General features: G+C 44.6%; 1 protein-coding gene across 4 annotated transcripts in view; it reads right to left on the bottom strand.

Annotated features, from left to right (window-relative positions):
* The window catches only part of CHST11 (carbohydrate sulfotransferase 11), a 285,984-nt gene that overhangs the window by 3,292 nt on the left and 262,802 nt on the right, over window positions 1-19,890 (bottom strand). The gene's annotated exons all lie outside the window — the stretch shown is intronic.

Consider the following 19,890-nt stretch of genomic DNA (forward strand, 5'->3'; position numbering starts at 1 on the left):
GAGAGAATGCACCCTGGAGCTTGGGGTCAGGGAGGAGGGACCACCATGCAGGGAGAACTAGACCGGGAATGAAGGGAACAGGGAGAACTAGACCGGGAATGAAGGGAACAGAGGAGGGATGAGCAGAAAGACAAGGGGATGTATTCCCAGTGACATCATCTGAATACCTAGCTCCATACGTTGAAACCAGACCCCCAGCTTCTGGGCTTCTGTTGCATCAGTCAATACATTTGCTTTGGTGCAAAAGGCAGTTTAAGTCTGGGTTATATATCCCTTGGAACCATCATATATGGGTATTTACATTTATTATCTTTGAGCTTTTCCTCTCTTTTCCCCATATTCACCCACTGATCCATCCATTCAAACATGTGTCCAGACCTCATAAAGTACAGGGCACTCTGCCCAGCACCCCTGGGAGATCTAACCCTTTCCTAAAGGGCTCACAGCCTAGGAGGCGCCAGGCCAGAGAGCTGGCGGCCTCAGTAGGGGCCAAAGGGGAAAGCTGTGTGCTCCTCTGAATTCTAGGAGCAAAGGTTTCTCCCCTAAAGGCCGTTCGCTCCCAATCTGAACTAGAAGAGGCAACATGAGACCACACTGGCCTGGTGCGCTGCCATCCTGGTCTCCAACCCCAGAGACTTTCAATGGAGTGGTGGCACCCTACCGTTGTTTGACTTAACGCCATGCCTCCATCTACCCTCCTGAATGTGTAATGTGCTCTTTTTTTTTAATTTAATTTTTTCTTTTATATCGGAGCATAGTTGATTTATAATGTTGTGTTAGGTTCAGATGTATGGGTCTTCTTTTAAATATCAAAGATACTAATATTATGATTAAAGTTACAGAGAGACTGGGGCACCAGGGCTATGGGATAGCCACTCTGGGGCTGCAGATGACATGGTTGCATCCCTGACCCCGGAATGAATGGGGTCCCCGTCCTCATACTCGTCTTCTGAGGTCCTTCAGAGTCCAGCACCAACTACTTTTCCCACCTCATTCCCGTTCCTCCCCATTTTATTATTATTATTATTATTATTTTTATTTTTGCGGTACATGGGCCTCTCACTGTTGTGGCCTCTCCCGTTGCGGGGCACAGGCTCCGGACGTGCAGGCTCAGCGGCCATGGCTCACGGGCCCAGCCGCCCTGCAGCATGTGGGATCCTCCCGGACCGGGGCACGAACCCGTGTCCCCTGCATTGGCAGGCGGACTCTCAACCACTGCGCCACCAGGGAAGCCCTCCTCCCCCTTTTAGAACTGAAGGAAGCTCCAAAGAAACAAACGATTCACTCTTTTCCTGTTGGGCCCAGCCACTCCTATCTGGGATTCTTCCCTCTCCCTTTCTGCGGGTATAAACTAGATAATCATGAAGGCCCAACACACTCCCCTGCCATGCAAGTGGAAGAATCATTCCCTCCTCTGAACACCCTCCCCACTGAGCGTCCTTCACAGCACAACTGCCCCGTCTATTTCATGCCTGGTTTTCTCAAGTCGGGCGACCACTTGATTCACAGGGACCCAAAGCCACAGAGCCACTGCCCTCTCCAGGCTGGACCGCGGGTGGTCTAGAGTAGGTAATGTGGAGGGATCAGTGAAATCCCCCCGCTCCTAAAGCCACCTGCACAGGCAAGTCAGTAGAGCCAAGGGCCTGGGTGGGACCCAAGAAGCTGGCCTTGTGTTTCCAACTCTGAACCGCAATCTGTACAATTCATTCTAGAATATGCACAGGGCAGTTGGGATGGGCTTAAGTGAGGAACACTGATGAGTTTATGGGGGACCTGAGGGATATCCTGGTGGCCAATGGAGACAAGTCATTACATCCTGCTTTAGGGCTCTGTGTCTGTCTTCTCTCGTGGTTTCCACGACGATGATGGTGTTGGTGATCATGAGCTGGTATGAGACAACAGCAGACAGCTGGGGGAGCTACTCTGTGCCAGGCACCTTCACACCTTCAGGTTATTTAAATACATTATCTTTAATCTTCCCAGCAATTCTCTGAAGTAGATGCTCTCACCACTGGAACTTTCCACACTCAAGGGAAGGAAGCAAACCAAGACAGAGTGCTAATGTTGTGAAAATTCCATGAGCAAACAGGAGATTCTCTTGCTACCTTAGTCTCACAGGCAACTGGGGGAAATCTCAAAGGAGTCGTCACTGCCCTCTCGACGGTCATTCCCCTTTACAATCCTACACTGTCACTCTTCCCTTCAAGAAGTCGAGTCTACTTCTCTAGCCCCTTGACTCTGGCTGGCTGTGACCTGCTCAGACCAGCAGAATGTGTTAGAAGTGAGGACGAGCCAGTTCTGGAGCCTATTATGAAGCCTTGTAGTTCCTGCCCTTTGCGGCCACACCTTCATACCACACTGGCAGAAGTTTCTCCCTGTTGAATGCAAGTACCATGAAGTGTGAACTTTCTCTTTCCAGGGCTGTAGCTCCGGTGCTTGCAATAGTGCCAGTCATATAGTAGACGGTCACTAAGTCTTTGTTGAATGAATGAATGAATCAGTTACTTATCTCTTCAGGGAAGCCTGATAGGAAAGGGGGAGGGCCCCTCTGTAGCTAAAGAAATTTCCCAATTGTTCATAGATGTCAGAACGTTCTTTAATAGAGGCGGTAATAGTGGTCCCCCAAAATTCATGGGGGACCTCAGAATGTGACCTTATTTGGAAATACAGGGTTTTTTTTTGCAGATGTGATTCATTAAACTGAAGTCATACTGAGTTAAGGTGGGTCCTAGTCCAATGACTAGTGTCGTTATAAGGAGAGAATACAGAGACACACATAGAGAAGGCCACGTGATGGCAGAGGCAGAGGGTGGAGTGATTCATCCACTAGCTAAGAGATGCCAAGGATTGCCAGCAACAACCAGAAGCAGGGGAGGACAAAGAAGGGTGTACGCGTGGAGCCGTCAGAGAGCGCGTGACCCTGCTGACACCTTGATTTTAGACTTCCAGCCTCTGGAGCTGTAAGAGAATAAACTCCTGTTATTTTAAGCCACTGAGTTTATGATACTTTGTTATGGCAGTCCTAGGGAACTAATACAGGAACGAAGCCTTCAGCCCATACCTTTGAGCAAATTGTTATAAAATATAAATGTATAAGAGAGGGTAACATTATATAAGATAATATTTTTACATAGAAGAGTAAGGAAAGGGTATTAGAGCACTAAGTAGAAAGTGGGTAAGATCTGCAATCAGAAGACCTAGGCGTGGGCAAGACCCTTAACTTTTTTTTTGGTAAATTAATTTGTATTGGAGTATATTTACTTTACAATGTTGTGTTCTGCTGTACAGAAAAGTGAATCAGCTATACGTATACATATATCCCCTCTTTTTTGGATTTCCTTCCCATTTAAGTCACCAGAGAGCACTGAGCAGAGTTCCCTGTGCTATACAGTAGGTTCTCATTAGTTATCTATTTTATACATAGTAGTGTATATATGTCAATCCCACTCTCCCACTTCATCCCAGTTCCCCTTCCACCCTGGTATCCATACTTCCCTTCTCTACGTCTGTGTCTCTATTCTGTTTTGCAAATAAGTTCGCCTGTATCATTCTTCTACTTTTTTGCTAAGATAAATTGTCTTTTTCCCTGGTTCAAGCCAAGGGCCCACAGAGCCATATTTGCTTGCCCCCACCTATGTGAATTACGGTAAAATCAAAGATGAGTATAAAAAAGGGGATCTAAGAGGTTAAAGAGTAGTGACACATTGATGTAAAGTACAAAATATTAGCTAGAAGTCTTGCCTGGCTGTCTCTAACTCCTCTGAAGTTAAAGGGGAGGAATGAAGATTGTTTTAGCGGTTACACTTCAAAGATGACTTGGATAGCGGACCTTAAAATGTTGGTGAACTCTGTTTCATTCTTTGCTTTCTACTTATTATTAGTGAAAACCCTTAAAAAGGAAACAGACAATAAACTCAAAACTGTGTTCATTCCTATTTAGTTACTGTATGGGAAGGAGAAGATTCTGTATTATTTGGCTTTAGACTGCAAGAGAAAGATAGTTATGAAAAGAAAGAGCCGTAGTTTTTCTAAAGCAATGGATTAGAGAAACAGGGTCAATTCCTATGATAGACAACAAAAAGGTCTAAGAAGTACCCCAAGAAGCCATCCCTAAACCCAGTCGTGATTTTGGAGGAGGATTTTCAGAAAGACTCTTCTTAGGTAAATCCAGATATATCTCAGTAGAGCTTGAAAATGGGGAAAGGTTGTGAAGATCACAAGATGAAAGATGAAGGAAGAAGACCTGAAGTATAACATATGGTCAGCACCTGACCACCAATCCCCTAGCAAGAGACAACAGTTCTTAAGAGGTGATCACATCAATGAAAACCGGACTCTGCCTCAGAGTCAGATATTTAAAATACTGACATCAAGGCCTTGACTTGAATCATAACTTCTGGGGAAGAGATTTCATAATCTCTGTCTTTTAAAAGACTCTCAAATGATCTTGGTAATCAGCTACTTTAGAAACTACTATTTTATATGTAACTCTCACTTAGACTAGTATGACTTTTTTGGAAGAGTTTGAGAAGAACTGACTTGATTCAAAGGATTCTTCTTTGAATGTTTTTTAGAATTCAATAGTGATACCATCTGGTCCTGGGGCTTTCTTAATTGATGGGAAGGTTTTTAGATACTGATACACTCTCCATACTAGTTATGGATCTGTTTAGGTGCTGTCTTTCTTCATGATTTAAGTTTGGCCTGTTGTACATTTCTAGGAATTCATCCATTTGTTCTGGGTTATCCAATCTGTTGGCATAAAATCTCTTATAATCCCTTTATTTCTGTGTTGTCAGTTCTAATGTCTCTCCCTTCGTTTCTGATTTTAAGTCTTCTCTTTGTTTCTTAGTCTAGCTCAAGGTTTATTAAATTTGTGTATCTTTTCAAAAAAACAATTTTTTTCTTATTTTTCTATTTGCTATTTCATTTATTTGCCTTTCTGCTTTTTAAAAAACTTTTTGCTTTGTGTCTCATGTTCTAGGTTTAACGAGGTTGTGATTTAATCTTTTCCTGTTTAACTTTGGTATCATGTGTATTTTATTTTATTTATTTATTTTTAATTTTTTAACATCTTAATTGGAGTGTAATTGCTTTACAATGGTGTGTTAGTTTCTGCTTCACAACAAAATGAATCAGTTATATATATACATATGTCCCCATATCTCCTCCCTCTTGCGTCTCCCTCCCTCCCACCCTCCCTATCCCACCCCTCCAGGCGATCACAAAGCACCGAGCTATCTCCCTGTGCTATGTGGCTGCTTCCCACTAGCTATGTTACGTTTGGTAGTGTATATATGTCCATGCCTCTCTCTCGCTTTGTCACAGCTTACCCTTCGCCCTCCCCATATCCTCAAGTCCATTCTCTAGTAGGTCTGTGGCTTTATTCCTGTCTTACCCCTAGGTTCTTCATGACATTTTTTCCCCTTAAATTCCATATATATGTGTTAGCATACGGCATTTGTCTTTCTCTTTCTGACTTACTTCACTCTGTATGACAGACTCTAGGTCTATCCACCTCATTACAAATAGCTCAATTTCGTTTCTTTTTATGGCTGAGTAATATTCCATTGTATATATGTGCCACATCTTCTTTATCCATTCATCCGATGATGGACACTTAGGTTGTTTCCATCTCCGGGCTATTGTAAATAGAGCTGCAATGAACATTTTGGTACATGACTCTTTTTGAATTATGGTTTTCTCAGGGTATATGCCCAGTAGTGGGATGGCTGGGTCATATGGTAGTTCTATTTGTAGTTTTGTAAGGAACCTCCATACTGTTCTCCACAGTGGCTGTATCAATTTACATTCCCACCAACAGTGCAAGAGGGTTCCCTTTTCTCCACACCCTCTCCAGCATTTATTGTTTGTAGATTTTTTGATGCTGGCCATTCTGACTGGTGTGAGATGATATAGACCCTTAACTTTTTAAGCCTCGGTTCTATTATTTGCAAAATAGGAATAGTGCCACCTACCCTGCAGCAGTGTTGATTAAATCAAATAAAAAGTATGGGTTGGCATTTAGACAATAAGATCAAGTCTAGTTCAGAATTTGGACAAGGTATGGTACACTGAAGGCAGTTAACATATATGCATTCTTTTTAAAATTAATCAATCAATCTTTGGCTGCGTTGGGTCTTCCTTGCTGACAGCGGGCTTTCTCTAGTTGCGGCGAGCTGGGGCTACTCTTTGTTGCGGTGCGCGAGCTTCTCATTACGGTGGCTTCTCCTGTTGCGGTGCACGGGCTCTAGGCACGCGGGTTTCAGTAGTTGTGGCTTGTGGGCTCTAGAGCGCAGGCTCAGTAGTTGTGGCGCATGGGCTTAGTTGCTTCACGGCATGTGGGATCTTCCCGGACCAGGGCTTGAACCTGTGTCCCCTGCATTGGCAGGCAGATTCTTAACCACTGCGCCACCAGGGAAGTCCCTATGCATTCTTCATGAAAGAAGAAAAAAAAAAAAATCCAAGAAAGAAGTCCAGAAATCTCAAAGACAAATTTCACCAGCTCTATAATTTTGTTGCAGGCCAGCCCTAGGTCATGGAGTTCAATTAATATTTAGTTTGAATGGTAAAACTCTGACTTTTGCGATTTCTGAACAGATGTATTCATCACCTTAAGAAGAGCATTCATGCCACTTAAAAAACCAAACCCAAACCAGAACTGTCCTAAAGGAAACAGGACTAGGAAGGAAAAAGGGCCCGTCAATTTTGTCCATTTGAATCACTACTGGACAGTATTGAAGGCAATAAATGGCTAAATGAGCAGAGAAACAAGGGGTCCTCCTTCTTTCCCCCAGCTTTTTTCAGTTGGAGACAATTTTCTGGCCGTTTGAATCCCCAGGGAGGTAGCACGTCAGATAATACTGCACTCAGGACCGCAGAGCCATGAAAAATGGAAACGATACCACAGCGTCGTTTTACATCCAATTGCAGAGACAGAAAATAACTCAAAGGGGCTTTGGAATGTGCTATTGTGGTTTCTTTCTCTTCCATTTCCTCCTTCTCCATGGCAGTTTAGGTGGCAAACGGTTCACCTGCTGCAAGGAGGCAGCACAGTTTCCCTCAGGAGGGCTTTGGGGCACAGATCAAGAGAATAGGCATATTCTCAATCCTGAGACATATTCCCAATTCCTTCTCAGAGGAAGGAATTCACCCAGGCCTCTAGTGTTGATTTTCTTTTAACAAAATATTTTGTTTTTATTTTAAAACAATTTCAGGCTAGTGTTGATTTAACTTATTTAAAGTATAATGGTACTTAAATATGCACAAATATAAAACTAGGTAGAGAAGACCAAAACAAATGGAAACATTCAAGTGAACGACATTAACCTGACGGATGATGCTGTTTACTGGAACCAAAGCCCTACTAGAGACGTACAGGGTACTTGCCGTCTATGCCGGGATAGGCTCTTTGCAGTGTGGCATTCCTCCTGTATGTGCCGCTCACCTTTCCCACTGCTTTCTCATTTCTAGTTACTGTAAAATCCAGCACCCTCTCATATCACTTGACCTTTGCTTGGTCCAAATGCGTCATTTATATATTTTTTGTCTCTGCCCATTTCTAATGAGCCCAAGACAATAAAAATCGAGATACACGTGACTACCAAGACCATCAATGAACACGTGTGCCATAATTTCACATGGCAGGACTAGGTGTGGCCCTGACAATCCAGAAATGCTTTAACGTTTTTTCAAAATACAAATAAGAATACAAAATAAAAATACAAAATTAATACAATTCTCAGAACTCAGATCCCTGGGAGCTATATCTGTGGACCCCCTTGTATCTTGGTTTAAGAAACCTGGATTAAGGGGAGCCCTGGACAGGTCAGAGGGAAGAGAAGAATTCTTCACCATCATGGCCAGGATGGGGCAGGAGAGATTTCGGATGGCGGCCTGGGCTGTTGCAGAGATCTCCATTTTTGTTATTAGGACCAACCGCATGTTAGAAATTGTAATCAGGTAAGCAGTGATTTCTAACCTTAAAGAAAATGCAGAACCGGTCATGTCACTTCCACACTTGTCCCCAGTCAGGGTTCACAGGAGCTTTTGTAATGGTCCCAACTCTTCAGCAACTAACAGGTTCCCCGAGTATCAGTTTGACATCTATCCAGGAGGAGGAGGGAGTGAAGAGCACTTCCTTGGTGAGCAGCTTGCTCCCTCGCCAGGGAAAGAAAACATCTGTCTTCTCCAACCATGTTGTATCAGTTTTACAAACACGGCTTGTTTTTCTGATAATTATCTGAGCTTGAGCTCAGTCTCTTTCCTTTTTCACTCCCTTTCTCTCCCCTCTTCTTTCCTTCCTCAAAGGTATCTGAAGAGACCATAACAAAGGACATATGTGTAGCATAAAACTGAAAGAGGAAACAACAAATATACTAAAAGGGCTGTGACTGAGGATCTTCTTTGCTGGTGGGCTTCCTGGTAGCAGGGACAAAAGGGGAAACGGGATGAAGTCTCCTTGCTTTTGTTCTCAGAAAGAAGTAGCATTCCAATTGCTTGGGGCAGAAAATATACGCAGTGTTAGGGACTCAGAAATTTGAGTCGAGGAGGGAGATTCTTGGATTCAGTGTGCCCATGCTGGAATATTCAGAGGGTCTCTATCTTGGTGGGAGACGAGTAGCACGCGTCACTACCACCTGTGTCCACAGGGCCCTTCAGCATTCACAGAGCACTTTCACACACCGTCCCACTTAAAGATCCCAGTGGGACTTCTCCAGAACCTACTAAAAGAAAGTTTATATTCAGCAGACCGGCCCGTACTTCCGACCACGTGTCATCTTTTTCTGGGCTGGCTCTGCCAGGTATTACCAATAATCCCTCGTGTGAATGGTTCTCAACCTTGAGCTTGCACGGCAGTCACCTGGAGGACTTGTTAAAATGCAGTTTGCTGGATCCAGCCCAAGTCGCCAATTCAGTAGGTCTGGGACTGGGCCTGAGAATCTGCATTTCTAGCAAGTTCCCAGGTTGTCAGTTTGTTAGGGCTGCCATAACAAAATACTACAGACTGGGTGGCTTAAGCAGCAGAAACGGATTTTCTCAGAGTGCTGGAGGTGTGCGCAGGGTTGGTTTCCTCTGCGGTCTCTCTCCTTGGCTTGCGTACGTCTGCCTTCTTGCTGCCTTTTCACACGGTCAACCCTCTGTGCATCTTTACCCCTGGTGTGTCGTCGTCTTTTTTTTTTTTTAAGTACATTTATTTAATTTTTGGCTGTGTTGGGTCTTCGTTGCTGTGTGCGGGCTTCCTCTAGTTGCGGCGAGCGGGGGCTACTCTTCGTTGCGGTGCGCGGGCTTCTCATTGCGGTGGCTTCTCGTTGTGGAGCACGGGCTCTAGACGCGCGGGCTTCAGTAGTTGCAGCACGCGGGCTCAGTAGTGGTGGCGCACGGCCTTAGTTGCTCCGCGGCACGTGGGATGTTCCCTGGACCAGGGCTTGACCCCGTGTCCCCTGCACTGGCAGGAGGCTTCTTAACCACTGCGCCACGAGGGAAGTCCTCTTCCTCCTCTTACAAGGACACCAGTCTTACTGGATTAGGCCCACCCTAATGGCCTCGATTTAATTCAGTCACCTCTTTAAAGGCCCTATCTCCAAATACGGTTATGTTCTGAGGTACTGGGGGGTTGGGACTCCAGCATATGAATACTGGGGGTGGGGCACAATTCAGCCCATTACACCAGGTGATGCTGATGCTGCTGGTCTGAGGACCACACTTTGAGAACCACATCTTTACACTATGAGGAAAGGACTGTAATCTAACATCTTTCACCAGTTCAAGCTATTCTTAATTATAGAACACAGAGCCAAGTTCGTCATCTGCTGCCAGGCAACTCCTAGGTCTACCTCCAGCTGCAACCTCGACTCCCCTCACCTCCCTTTGATCTCCCAAAAGTATAAATTAGGTCAGAGGAAGGCTGATTCTAGGAAACCGTGAACATGGCTACAGGCTCTGGGCTGTGTCCTGTGTTCTCACTTAGATGTCTATTTTTAATTTGGACATTTAAAAAAGGCAACTGTAATTAGCTGAAGTACCAAATTTAGGGACTGTTTGAAAAAGTCTTTAAGACTTCACTATGTTTCATCTTAAAAGGAAGGAAAGCACGTTTCCCTTAAATTAAAACATCTTTTGCGGTGTTTACAGTTTCTTTCAGACACAAGGACCCAAACTGAAGGAGGAGCAGCTGGTCCATTTTACTGTCCCGGGTGGAGGAGATGCAGAGGGATGGAAACCCAGAGAAAAAGGTAAATGTAAAGGCATCAGGAGAGTGGGGTTGGCAGAATCTGTCATCAACAACTGCCTGCTTGGGTCCAGCCTCAGGTTCGCCACTTGCAAATCCTAATACAACACCCCTTCGAGCATCTTGGGGGCACTGCCATCATCTCGCTGATTTCAGAATTGGGGGAGGGAGAGGAAAACCCGGGGATCTGGTTTGCTATGATTCTATTATATTTCCTTCTGGTCCAGTAATTCCTAAACTCTCACAAGAAAGGCTAGTCATAAGGAATCCCTGAAGAAACCACATCCACAGCAAAAAAGAGGCCTACGTGTATACTAGCTACCATTTCTTGAGCACTTACTATGTACCAGCCACTTTTAATCCTCACGGTCTAGGGGATAGGTATCATTAGTGTTCCCAACTTATGAATGAGGAAACTGAGGCGCAGGGAGAACAAGCTGCTCAAGGTCAGGGAGCTAGGAACTGGCGTTGGGTTTTGAATCCAGGCAGCCTGTGCTCTGAGCCCCTGCACTGTGCAGCCCCCCAGGATCTGCAGCTCCCTCTGGGAGTTACCGTCTCCATCCTGGCAGCTCACAGGGGAGCTTTAAATACCACTGAAGGCTGGGGCCCACCCCAGAGATCTGATGTGATTGCTTTGGGCGTGGCCAGCTCCCTGGGGATTCGAAAGCTGCCCAGGTGGGAACCATGTCTTAGAGGCTCCAATGCCAGCAGCTATATAAACTAAATCATGGAGTGGACTTGAGCAGTGACCCTTGTGTGATCTTGGGCAAATTTCACCTTCCTGGTCTTCAGATTTGAAATTAGGGGCTTTCCATCCTGTAGGGCCAGAGATCAAAGGTCTAGAAGCCACAATTCTAACGTCTTTGGCTGAGTCCTTAGAGAACCACTAGGAATTCTATAATGCTTAAAAACTTTTATGTTTAGAAAAGAAAGGAGAAAAACATTGAGCCTTTAAAGAAAGAATCTAGTCTGAACCTGTTGCAAAACTTAAAGGGTTTAGGAAAGAATTGATTCCACATTAACTGACATTAGCATTGCCAGGGAAATTGGCTTCTTTTTTTCTTTTTTTGAATTGAAGTATAGTTGATTTACAGTGTTGTGTTAATTACTGTTGTGCAGCAAAGTGATTCAGTTATACATATATACACACATATATATATGTATACATTCTTTCTTAAAATATTCTTTTCTATTATGGTTTATCATAGGATATTGAATATAATACCCTGTGCAATATAGCAGGACCTTCTTGTTTATCCATCCCATATATAAAAACTTGCATCTGCCAACCCTAACCTTCCATTCCATGCCTCCCCCAACCCCCTCCCCCTGGCAACCACCAGTCTGTTCTCTATGTCTGTAATTCTGTTTCATAGATATTTTCATTTGTGTCACATTTTAGAGTCCACATATAAGTGATATCATATGGTATTTGTCTTTCTGACTTATTTCACTTAGTATGATAATCTCTAGTTGCATCCATGTTGCTGCAAATGGCATTATTTCATTCTTTTTTTTTACGGCTGAATAGTATTCCATTGTGCTGTATATATGTACCACACCTTATTTATTCATTCATCTGTCAGTGGACATTTAGGTTGTTTCCATGTCTTGACTATTGTGAATAGTGCCACTATGAACATGGGGGTGCATGTATCTTTTTTTTTTTTTTTTTTTTTGCGGTACGCGGGCCTCATTGTTGTGGCCTCTCCCATTGTGGAACACAGGCTCCGGACACGCAGGCTCAGTGGCCATGGCTCACAGGCCCAGCCACTCGGCGGCATGTGGGATCTTCCCGGACCGGGGCACGAACCCGTGTCCCCTGCATTGGCAGGCGGACTCTCAACCACTGCGCCACCAGGGAAGCCCTATCTTTTTGAATTATAGTTTTCTCTGGATATATGCCCAGGAGTGGGATTGCTGCATCATATGCTAGTTCTATTTTTAGTTTTCTGAGGAACCTCCATACTGTTTTCCACAGTGGCTGCACCAACTTACATTTCCACCAACAGTGTAGGAGGGCTCCCTTTTCTCCACACCCTCTCCAGCATTTATTATTTGTAGACTTTTTAATGATGACCATTCTGACTGGTGTGAGGTGGTACCTCATTGTAGTTTTGAGTTGCATTTCTCTAATAATTAGCACTGCTGAGCATCTTTTCGTGTGCCTATTGGCCATCTGTATTTCTTCCCTGGAGAAATGTCTCTTTAGGTCTTCTGCCCATTTTTGGAATGGGTTGTTTGTTCTTTTGTTGTTGAGTTGTATGAGCTGTTTGTATATTTTGGAAATGAAGGCCTTGGTCACATCGTTGGCAAGTATTTTCTCCCTTTCTGTAGGTTGTCTCTTTGTTTTGTTTATGGTTTCCTTTGCTGTGCAAAAGCTTGTAAGTTTGATTAGGTCCCATTTGTTTATTTTTGCTTTTATTTCTTTTGCCTTGGGAGACTAAGAAAACATTGGTACGATTTATGTCAGAATGTTTTGCCTATGTTCTCTTCTAGGAGTTTTATGGTATCATGTCTTATGTTTAAGTCTTTAAGTCAGTTTGAGTTTATTTTTGTGCACGGTGTGTTCTAACTTCATTGATTTACATGCAGCCATCCAACTTTCCCAGCACCACTTGCTGAAGAGGCTGTCTTTTTCTCATTGTATATTCTTGCCTCAGGAAATTGGTTTCTTAGGATTTCAACTTGTCACTAGGGAATCACCTGTTTAATAATAAGGACTGAATCTCTACAGGAGCTTTTCCTACCTTTCCAAAGCAAAAAGAAGGAAAAGGTGCAATGGATGGGAAGCATTTTGAGCCCTGGAAGGTGAGGCAGTGGTGCAGGAGACCCTGGGTGATGGAGGGCCCAGAGCTGGCCTCTGGATGCAGCCCCCCAGCCAGGCTCAGCTGACACGGCCACAGGCGAGCTAAGGCTCTGAGCTGCGTTTTAACCTTGGGTACTTTGAGGGCAGAAACAAGCAAGCAGAGGGTTAAGGTACTTCTTTTGTATCAGGGTTTAAATTTGGTGACCTGGATTAGGGTCACAAACTCCAATGCCCTCTGGAGCCAGCAGGGAGTCCCTGAGCCCCTGAAGGTGGGAGATGCCACTTAAATCTTGCTCGTGTTGTCGTGAGGGAATATGGGGACCTTGTCTTTTGGGATGTTTCAAATTCTCAAGAGAAGCCAGAAAACCCGATTTTATGTGTCATGTGCATTCTCAAATGTTAGCTACAATCAAAAAATAATTTTTTTAGTGGTGTTTAAAATGTTTTTTAACTTGTTTGGGCTGGATTTGCACGGGGGCCACCAGTTGGTACCCTCACCCAGGCACTGGACGGTGGGACTAGTAACGAGGTGCCCTCTTGGAAAGGGCTGTTCTGAGCTGTGCCCACCACTGCCTCCCACCCAGCTGCGCTGCTCAGTTAACCGAACCGTAAGCAGTTGAGGGGGTAAAGGGTCAGGTGGAACAAGCCAGACTGCAGAAGTTCAGAATGCAATTAGGATAGCTCACGATCAGCAGTGGTTACTAAGAGACACCCCTGGGACCTCAGCTCTGCCCACCCACTCTTCTTGGTAATACCTCCTTCTAACACTCTCATTACAATCTACTTATTTTGCATGTCTCTCCCTTCTAGAATGTAGACTCCAAGAGGGCAGGTACTGTTTACTGTGTGTTCATCCTCATATCCTCGGTGCCTGGCACACACTAGACACTCAACGCTTTGTTGAATGAACGAATGGATGCATGCGCGCATACGTGAATGAATGACTTGGGGGTGACAGGGATTTTTAAAGGCCACAAAAGGGCTGATGAGGCCGCATGGGCTTCCTGGTGCCTCAATCTGCAGCCCCCAGCCCATCTCCCCATGGAGGGTTTCTGGCAAAGATCCTGCAGCTGCAATGCAAGAGCTCAGTATCAGCCCAGAGGCCGGAGGCCAAGAGACAAGCAGCTGGGGTGCCTGGTGCCGGGTGGAAATGGGCTCAGGGTGCCTGCGGTAGCCTTTGACGTGGGGGGTGGGGGGTGGGAACTGGCACTTTCCACCCGAATGGTGAGGCCAGGAAGCAGGAGGAGAATCACGCGAGGGTGCTGGTGCCAAGGGCTCCCTTTCAGCCTGACCAGGTGTGGCTGCAGGGGCTCATTTCCATCTCAGATCAGCTGTTCAGGCTTCCGGAGGCCTGGGCAGGCTGCGGGGGGTGTGTGTGTGCAGGGATGGGGATGCTGCTGCCAAGCTGGACCGGCGTCCGATGAATGGTGGCCCGGAACAGGGACAATGGCAGGGAAGGGATGTGCCTCCCACGTGCTCGGGAGGCTGGGTTTCCTGGGAAAGCAGAAGTCGGAGGGCAGGTGGAATGTGCACTGCTGACTGATGCTTTGGGACCCTTGGAAGTCACTGCTGGCAGGAGGCGGGGGGAGGGTTCCACTGTGCAGCCTCCAACGTTTCACCTCTCTCCCAGCCGAGGTGGCCGACGGCACCCCACCCACGTGGGCCTCCCAGAGGGCGATGCTTTTCTGAGGCAGAAGGTTATGACGCCCCAGCTTCTCCTTCTGGTCTCTCCCTCCTTGGGACTGACTGACTTCACTGGTTCTTGCTGATTCTCTTCCTAGACTCACCAGAATGTTCTACCGCTCATATTTTACCCACATCACTTGGCCTCCTCAGGTCTTAGTTACCCCAACAATCGTGTCTCCTCCTCAAGGTTGTTTAGAAGATTCAGTGAGAGCTTACAAGGAAAGCACTTAGCACTTCTCTTTATCACTATAAATATGACAGAGGGTAGCTTCCAAAGTGGCCGACAGTATAGCGAGCAGACACTACCCTGCCTCTCCCGTAGCCTAACAGCACATCTCACTCTTTATGTAAGAATCACAGTGGGTGCTTGGTGAAATATGGATTCCTCGACGCCACCTGGAGAAATTCTGACTCAGTGGGTCTGGTTGTTCTAGGTCCCTGCCCTTGACGGCTGCCCCAGGATGATTCTACCAGGCCGATTCCAAGGTTGGTGATCCTGTGTCCCATTTTGAAAACTGCTGATCAGCCGTCACTTTTTTTTTTTTTTTTTGCGGTACGCGGGCCTCTCACTGCTGTGGCCTCTCCCATTAGGGAGCACAGGCTCAGCGGCCATGGCTCACGGGCCCAGCCGCTCCGCGGCATGTGGGATCTTCCCGGACCGGGGCACGAACCCGCGTCCCCTGCATCGGCAGGCGGACTCTCAACCACTGCGCCACCAGAGAAGCCCCGGCTGTCACTTTTACATGAACAGGTCCTACAGTTAACATCCAACACATTTGTTATCTATGCAAAACGCCTGGCTCACGGTGATTCAATATCTCACTGACTCAGAGACAGAAGCAATTGGAGGCAACTTGGATTGGCGGCTGTTTGTTAAGCAAGCTGGAGGGCTAAAGAGCCGTTTTCCAGCTATAGAGAGATCAGCTATTAGTAAGTATTAACAGACTGTACAGTGTGCGTGGAATTTCAGAGTCCGTGAACTGTGGATTAGGAGACACCCCCAGAGGTCAATTTATTTCTTAATCAAGTAGCATGTTTCAACAATATCCCATTTCCCTATTGTTCAAACGGTACATTCTCTTAGGCTTTCATGGCTGCATGGTGTGTGTTTCCTGGCGAGGGCAAGGCTGGTCTTTCGCTAGGAGGGGAGGTGGAGCCAGCTCTGAGACAGGGGCTCAAAGCCCTCCTCCCCCCCACCCCAGCCACAGACCTGGGGCCCCAAAAGAGCCATTTTCACCACCTTCAGCCAGACCCCTTTGTCTCGAGCTGCTCCATCCCAATTATAGTTATAGTGCCGTGAACAGTGTGAGTTCAACTTATTTCCCTCCTCCAAGGACATTAGGACAGGGCCTGGGTATCTCTGTGTCCCAAGTGCCAGGCACTCAGTGCCCAGTACTTGCGGGACTCAGAAAAGAGTGATTAGCTTTGTGCCAACGTGTTAATGCCTTTCAAATACTAAGACTTTTCGTCTGTCTCAGCTGCTTTACTACCTTTTCCCTCGTTCAAGAATGGCCCATTTGGGAGGATAATGAAAGTGCCAGGAAGGCCATCATTGAGTGCTACAGGGACAAGCATGTCTAAATTCACAGCTGTTTGTTTAGTGAGACACTTAAGAACCTGGGCTGCTTCTCAGTCACTTCTGGGGACATACATACAAATACGCATAATGGAGCCCTACATGACATCATGGATTTGGACCCGGGGCCCACAGATGACTAAGACCCTCAAGGTAATGGCATCAGAGGTGGGCATGTCCTTCTGTTTGTAGAGGTGCAGAGTGATTTTACAGCCCTAGAGCCCTTGGAACACAGAGCTTCAGAGTCGGAAAATACCTTTGTGATCATCTGATACCACGTTCTGATTTTCAGATGGCAACACTGAGGCCCAGAGATGTTAACCCATCCACCCACTCCCAGGAAGTGGCGAAGCTGGGACCAGAAACCGAGTCTTCTGCCCCTTTGTGCTGCTGGACTGTACGGTGAAAAGAGGACCCTTCAGCAGCTCTCGTCCGTGGCACAGGGATGGCTCCAGGAACAGAGTGATGGGTGGGCCAGCCCCAGTGCCACCTCCATGGTGCTAAAACATCTCTGTGAGATGCAGCAAACAACCCTGCTTCCAGCAACCTAAGGAGTATCATGTGGACTCATGATCTGTGGAATTTCTGAAACTGAACTCCTGTTCAGTGACCTTTTTTATTATTCAGTATAGGGAACATGGCAAAGGTCCCCCTGGGCTGGCTTGATTGAGGAATCCATTAAAGAAAAGTGAAGCAAGAATTGGGAAAAGTCTTGATGACTTTTTTAAAAGAACAGTGACTCTGCTGTTTGCAGATGACAGGATACTATCCGTAGAAAATTCTAAAGATGATACCAGAAAACTACTACAGCTCATCAATGAATTCAGTGAAGGTGCAGGATACAAAATTAATACACAGAAGTTTCTTGCATTTCTATACAATAACAACAAAAGATCACAAAGAGAAATTAAGGAAACAATCCCATTTACCATCACATTATAAAGAATAAAATACCTAGGAATAATACCTGAGGAGGCAAAAGACCTGTACTCTGAAAACTATAAGACACTGATGAAAGAAATTAAAGACGACACAGATGGAAAGATATACCATGTTCTTGGATTGGAAGAATCAACATTGTGAAAATGACTATACTGCCCAAAGCAATCTACCGATTCAGTGCAATCCCTATCAAACTACCAATGGCATTTTTCACAGAACTAGAACAAAAAAGTTCACAATTTTTATGGAAACACAAAAGACCCCGAATAGCCAAAGCAATCCTGAGAAAGAAAAGCGGAGCTGGAGGAATCAGGCTCCCTGCCTTCAGACTATGCTACAAGGCTACAGTAATCAAAATAGTATGGTACTCAGTACCTCCCATCAGGATGCTTGCACAAGCCTCTAGATATCCTCATCCACCAGAGGGCAGACAGCAGAAGCAACAAGAACTACAGTCCTGCAGCCTGTGGAACGAAAACCACATTCACAGAAACAGAAAAAATGAAAACATAGACAAAATGAAAAGGCAGTGGACTATGTACCAGATGAAGGAATTAAAACCCCAGAAAAACAACTAAATGAAGTGGAGATAGGTAACCTTCCAGAAAAAGCATTCAGAATAATGATACTGAAGATGATCCAGGACCTCAGAAAAAGAATGGAGGCAAAGATCGAGAAGATGCAAGAAATGTTTAACAAAGACCTAGAAGAATTAAAGAACAAACACCTAAAAGAATTAAAGAACAAACAAACAGAGATGAACAATACAATAAATGAAATGAAAAATACACTAGAAGGAATCAATAGCAGAATAACTGAGGCAGAAGAACAGATAAGTAACCTAGAAGACAGAATGGTGGAATTCACTTCCATGGAACAGAATAAAAAAAAAGAATGAAAAGAAATGAAGACAGCCTAAGAGACCTCTGGGACAACATTAAATGCACTAACATTTCCATTATAGGGGTCCCAGAAGGAGAAGAGAGAGAGGAAGGACCCAAGAAAATATTTGAAGAGATTATAGTAGAAAACTTCCCTAACATGGGAAAGGAAATAGCCACCCAAGTCCAAGAAGTGCAGAGAGTCCCAGGCAGGATAAATCCATGGAGAAACAGGCTGAGACACATTGTAACAAAATTGACAAAAATTAAAGACAAAGAAAAATTATTAAAAGCAACAAGGGAAAAATGACAAATAATATACAAGGGAACTCCCATAAAGTTAACAGCTGATTTCTCAGCAGAAACTCTACAAGCCAGAAGGGAGTGGCATGATATATTTAAAGTGATGAAAGGGAAAAACCTACAAGTAAGATTACTCTACCCAGCAAGGATCTCATTCAGATTCGATGGAGAAATCAAAAGCTTTACAGGCAAGAGAATTCAGCACCACCAAACCAGCTCTACAACAAATGCTAAAGGAACTTCTCTAAGTGGGAAACACAAGAGAAGAAAAGGACCTACAAAACCAAATCCATAACAATCAAGAAAATGGTAATAGGAACATACATATCTATAATTACATTAAATGTGAATAGATTAAATGCTCCAACCAAATGACACAGGCTTGATGAATGGATACAAAAGCAAGACCCATATATATGCTGTCTACAAGAGACCCACTTCAGACCTAGGGACACATACAGACTGAAAGTGAGGGGATGGAAAAAGATATTCCATGCAAATGGAAATCAAAAGAAAGCTGGGGTAGCAATACTCATATCAGATAAAATAGACTTTAAAATAAGGAATGTTACAAGAGACAAGGAAGGACACTACATAATGATCAAGGGACCAATCCAAGAAGAAGATATAACAATTATATATGCACCCAACATAGGAGCACCTCAATACATAAGGAAAATGCTAACAGCTATAAAAGAGCAAATAAAAAGTAACACAGTAATAGTGGGGGACTTTAACACCTCACTTACATCAATGGACAGATCATCCAAACAGAAAACTAATACGGAAACACAAGCTTTAAATGACACAATAGACCAGACAGATTTAATTGATATTTATAGGACATTCCATTCGAAAACAACAGAATACACTTTCTTATCAAATGCACATGGAACATTCTCCAGGATAGATCACATCTTGGGTCACAAGTCAAGCCTTGATAAATTTAAGAAAACTGAAATCATATCAAGCATCTTTTCCAACCACAACACTATGAGATTAGAAATAAATTACAGGGGAAAAAAAATGTAAAAAACACAAACACATGGAGGCTAAACAATACATTACTAAATAATCAAGAGATCACTGAAGGAGTCAAAGAGGAAACCAAAAAATACCTAGAGACAAATGACAACGAAAACATGACGATCCTAAACCTTTGGGATGGAAATGTATGGACACCAAGGGGGCAAAGCAGGGGGTGGTGGTGGGATGAATTGGGACATTGGGACTGACATATATATACTAATATGTATAAAATAGATAACTAATAAGAGCTTGCTTATAAAAAAATAAAATTAAATTAAACAAACAAAACCCAAAACCTATGTGATGCAGCAAAAACAGTTTTAAGAGGGAAGTTTATAGCAATACAATCCTACCACAAGAAACAAGAGAAATCTCAAACAATCTAGGCTTACACCTAAAGGAACTAGAGAAGGAAGAACAAACAAAACCCAAA

The sequence above is a fragment of the Lagenorhynchus albirostris genome, chromosome 11 (genome assembly GCF_949774975.1).
Source record: "Lagenorhynchus albirostris chromosome 11, mLagAlb1.1, whole genome shotgun sequence".
Classification (NCBI taxonomy): domain Eukaryota; kingdom Metazoa; phylum Chordata; class Mammalia; order Artiodactyla; family Delphinidae; genus Lagenorhynchus; species Lagenorhynchus albirostris.